Source organism: Ursus maritimus, unplaced genomic scaffold (assembly GCF_017311325.1).
Source record: "Ursus maritimus isolate PB19 unplaced genomic scaffold, ASM1731132v1 scaffold_20, whole genome shotgun sequence".
Classification (NCBI taxonomy): Eukaryota; Metazoa; Chordata; class Mammalia; order Carnivora; family Ursidae; genus Ursus; species Ursus maritimus.
In genome coordinates this window covers 18832666-18837944 of record NW_024424453.1, presented here as the reverse complement: position 1 = coordinate 18837944, position 5279 = coordinate 18832666, and the positions used below count along the sequence as shown (strand labels likewise).

Sequence of the window (5279 nt, the reverse complement as noted above, 5' to 3'; positions counted from 1 at the left end):
CGGGGATGGAGCCTGCTTGATTCCCTCTCCCTCTCCTTCTGCCCCACCCCCTTCCCCCACTCGAGTGTGCTCTCTCCAAAAGAAAAAAGAAAGAAATTCTTTGGACTTTCAGAAAAATACCTTTTAAAAATGGGTTGTTGGGGCACCTGGGTGGCTCAGTCAGTTAAGTATCTGCCTCGACTCAGGTCCTGATCCCGGGGTCCTGGGATAGAGCCCTGTGTTGGGGCTCCCGGTTCAATGGGGAGCTTGCTTTTCCCTCTCCTCCCTGCTCATGCTCTCTCTCACTACCTCTGTCACTATCTCTGTGTCTCTCTCTCAAATAAATAAATAAAATCTTTAAAAGATGAGTTCTTTATAACAAATACATGATTGAGTAGCTAGAGGGCTTTAGTCATAAAGTGAAGATCTCTATTAAGAGAGTATACAATAAAATAAATAAGCAAGCAAGTGTATTAATAAAGAATATGTAAAATAAATAAATCCAATATACTTCCTCCTTGTCTTTCCCTTCTTTTAGAAGTCAACATACTCTCTAAAAATATTTGAGTAAAGAAATAGACATTTATGTGTGCTGTATACAAATATAAGGGTTATAATAGAGTAAGAAATAAAAAGAAATATGAATTTATATTGTTAGCAAAGATTTAGAAGTATAGAAGGAAAGGATGGAACTATAATAAGTGTCAACTTTTATGGAAGGATAGGTCACATTTAATATTGGCAGATTAACAAATAGGTGTACACAGGTAACATTTATACTTCTTGAAATAATTATCTCAAGTCCTATAAACAGACTGTTTAAAAGTGTCTCTGGGTGAAAGGTAGTAAACTTTCATTTTCGTGTTATATTCTTCAGTACTGACTGGACTTTATGACCCAGCACATGCATTTCTCTTATAGAAAAAGCAAATTAAAAATAGCAAAATGAAATTATAGCCATAAAGCATCATTGAAAAAATGATTACTAAACTGAAAAGAAGATTAGCACATGATTGCTTTTTACTATTGCTCACGTTTATTACCACCAGGGCTACTGCCCTAATACTTGTACATTCTCACCACATGTCATCCCCCGTTGTGCTAATATATAAAGCAACTCTTTTACCCCTTTCACAGCTTTTCTTGTATGAGTCTGGTCAAGCTCCTGGCCACTATCTCTCTAGAAGCAGCAATGATCTGCATGAAGAAAGCAGTGACCTCCAGATGACAGATCTCTTTATGTTTCTTATTGCATTAAAACTTTCACAGTAAGGAAGATATGCCTATTCTGGTGAATCTAAAAATCAATGTTGGGATACTACAGATTTCTTTATAATAAATATATTAGGTATGATGCATAGAAGGACTAGACAGAAGCTTGTGTTAGCATACAAAGAAAGGTTTCCCCACCATTCATTCCATCCTGTAGGACACATTTTTGTTTTCTCTGTGAAGAAGGGTAGGACTTGGTTAAACCAGCCAGCTTCTCCTTTTCCCAGGAGATAAAAGGAAGAGGGAATAAATTGCAGCTGGACTGTTTCTACATCAAAGAGAGTATGGGGAGAGTTCTTAAAGAATTTTGTTATGATTATCTTTGCTTGGGAAAAAGGGAAATAAGACTCATGGCAAAGCTGAAAAATTGGTTTGCAAAGCACACTCTTCAGAGTGAAAGACATAGAAGAAATGTTATGTATGCTTATTTCCTTCTGGTATTTCAGAGTTCCATACTTGCCCTTCAGAAAACAGTTGAATTAACAATAACAACACAAATGTCCCTGCTTGTGATGAAATTGACTTAAAAATGATAAAACAATTAGGAATGATGATGTAAATAAGAATCATAAGGAGATGGATTTTTGTGGGTTGACCGCCATTAGTGGCAGTGACCTTAAGTAAAGTCCATTGTAGGAATAGAGCGTCGGTCACAGGCTGGAACTGCTGCTGGGCACCTTCTATTTGTGTAAGCAATGCTAATTCCAGATCCGATCTGTTGGTTTCTCCCCTGAAACTGAAGTAGCTCTGCGGTGGCTAAGCCAGGTTGCAAGGAAGTTACTACTTGTCCTCATTCATCTTCAGTGAGCGTACTTGGACTGTTGAGTGTATGGTGTCTTGGGTTCCAGGATGGTTTTTGTTTTGGAGATATCTTTTTTTTTGGTTCTGTTTTTTGTTTGTTTTTGTTTTATTTATTATTATTATTATTATTATTATTATTATTATTATTATTTTGGTAAGGGAGAGTTGGGGCAGCAGAATGGTGTTCCCTATTTTCTATAAAGTAGTTCACCATTTTGCTCTTCCATTCCACTCCTGGTACTGATTTGTTTCAACAAGTTGAGGGTAATGAGTATTCATTTTGATCATGCCAATAGTACTCACTAGGGAGTTTCAGGATAAGTGGCTATTCCTTTTGCTATCTGAGGTGCCATTCAAACCCAGGGTGAGACATCAGATTCCAGAAGCAGCAAAAAGAGGGTTGCCATGTATGATGATGGTGAGCCAGGGGTTGATCTTACTGAATACATTAGAGGTATTCTAAAGGGAATAAATAAAGGTGAAGAATTTTGAAACTTTAGGAATTCACATGGGGCTAATTTCAATTTCCTATGTATTTTATCTTTAAGGAAGCTGAGGCTGTCCAGAAGCCATGTACAATCAACCCATGCTTGAACAATAACTACTATGTATGGGTTACTTACTAAGCCAGAAGCTTTTAGCAAATAATCTCTCTATTAGTCACCTTATAAGATAGCTATTATTTACTTGATATATAAAATGAAGAAACTGAAGCTCAGCAAGCATAGGTACATGCTTCAGGTGACACAGCTCCTAAGTACTTAGTCTAGATTCAAGGATATCTGACCCTAACGCCCTTTCTCTTCTCACTATACTGTTCTGGATATCAGATAAAATGTGTTTTAACAGTGGTGTTTGCATATGATGCCTTTTTCCTACCCCTTAAACTTGTTGTATTGGCAAGCAGTCTGGTCCATGGAACATTAGGGTGTGAAGTGTCTGGGAGTCATCAGATGTTGAGCTTTAAATGCAAGCATTCCATGAATGATGGCTCCAGAGGACACCTGACATCCCTGTTCTCCTACCTGCTTTGCTTATATTAAGAAGCCAGTCAGTGGGTGAGAGGATGTTGAATCTTAACAAATCTAATTTATACAGCCAGTGCTAAGTTCAATTTATGTTAAAAAAGTTCAAATGATGGGGCGCCTGGGTGGCACAGCGGTTAAGCGTCTGCCTTCGGCTCAGGGCGTGATCCCGGCGTTACGAGATCGAGCCCCACGTCAGGCTTCTCCGCTATGAGCCTGCTTCTTCCTCTCACACTCCCCCTGCTTGTGTTCCGTCTCTCGCTGGCTGTCTCTATTTCTGTCAAATAAATAAATAAAAAATCTTTAAAAAAAAAAAAAAAAGACCAAAGTTGGTCTTGAAAAAAAAAAAAAGTTCAAATGATATTTTAAAGAATACAAACCCAAATATGTCAAATGTGTATTATGTTCTCACAGTTGAAATATTTGTTTTATTGTTATGTTTGTCATTGAGAAGAATTAAAACCTCATCTTGACAGATATATGTTAATAAAGCTCTTCTGCACCTGACCTTTTTAAAAGTTATTTATTCATCAGTTTATACAGATAACATTTAAAAGTCAAGGTACATTTCTTCTCCTCCCCCTTCCTGCTGTCCCCTGAGTGCTGCTCTGGCTGCACGGAGCTCACTCAGAGTTCCAGCCTCCTGCTAAGCTAGCACCACTATAGTCTCTCTCCATCAGCAGTCATCATCATCTCCTGGGACCTCATCAGCCATGGTGAGATGTTCTCCGACATCTACAAGATTGGGGAGATCACAGATGGACTGTGCCTGGAGGTGGAGGGGAAGAAGGTCAGTAAGACAAAAGGTAACATTGTTGACTCACTCCTTGGTGGAAATGTCTCCACTGAAGGCCCCAAGGATGAAGGTACCAAAGGAACAGTCATCACTGGGATTGTTATTGTCATGAACCATCATTTGTGCTTCCTGCAAGGGATAGAAACCAGCTTCACAAACGAAGCCTGCAAGAAGTACATCGAAGATTATATGAAATCAATCAAAGGCAAACGTGAAGAACAGAGGCCAGAAAGAGTAAAACTTTATGCCAGGGGCTGCAGAACACGTCAAACACATCCTTGCTGATTTCAAAAACTACCAGTTCATTATTGGTGAAAACATGAATCCAGGCGGCATGGTTGCTCTGCTGGACTGTCATGAGAATGGTGTGACCCCATATTTGATTTTCTTTAAGGATGGTTTAGAAATGGAAAAATGTTAACGACCTTGGCTCTTTCGTTGGATGGATCACCTGTTGCCATAACTGGCTGCTGCTCTTCCTCCACACAACACCGGGAGTTAGACAAATGGGACCGATGTCATTTTGAGCTCTTCATTTATTTTGACCTTGATTTGTTTGGAACGGAGGCATGGCTTTTAAGAAAAAACCACATCATGTGGGTTGTCTAAAAATAAAGTGCATTTAAACTAATGAGAAAATGCCTCTTAGTTTAATACATATGTAAATCCATATCGTGGGGTGTCCTGGAGAAGCTAGAGCCTGCTCGTAGATAGTGCTGGAAAGCATAAGATGGCCTGCAGATGATTTCTACAATGAAAACTACTTCTGGGACTGGAATATGAAAAACAAGAACCAAGAGTCTTAATTCTGAGTTCAAGTAAATGGAAAGACCATGCTCATAGCTGGGCCAACATCTGAAGTGGGTTCCTTACACATTTCATCACCTACAAATGGGAGTAATTAACTCTGGAAGAGATTACCAAAAGAAAACAGTTGGAAGGAAAAAGAAAGTTGGTGTACATTATGTAGTAAACCCCTATCTCGTATAAGAATTTGACTAGGAAAATGGATCATCTACATTGAGTCCTAAGAATTGAAATACTAAACCATCCACTATTCGGAGGGATACTAATTGACTCAAATAGTTTCTAGCAAAAGGTATTCTATATTCAAAAGTCACTCATTTTTATTGACATTTATAAAATATAATTTTATTAAAGGCTAATAAATTTATATGGTACCAATTTCAACAAAATATGATTATGTTAGGATGCATAAATTTGACTTTGAATATACTTATATTTCCATTTTTATTGTATGTGGAGATAACTGTCATAATAATGAAACACCAACATCATTTATGGAAAAAGTCCCAATTGTTCCGCGAAAACAAGTTAGTTCTATATTAAGTAAATACATAAACACATAAATAAATAATCATCTAAAATAAAAAGTTTAAATCTTA

At 37.8% G+C, this 5279-nt stretch overlaps 1 pseudogene; it reads left to right on the top strand.

Annotated features, from left to right (window-relative positions):
- Window positions 1-3457: 3457 nt before the first annotated feature.
- Window positions 3458-4335, top strand: LOC103678308 (annotated as a pseudogene).
- The last annotated feature ends 944 nt before the right edge of the window (window positions 4336-5279 follow it).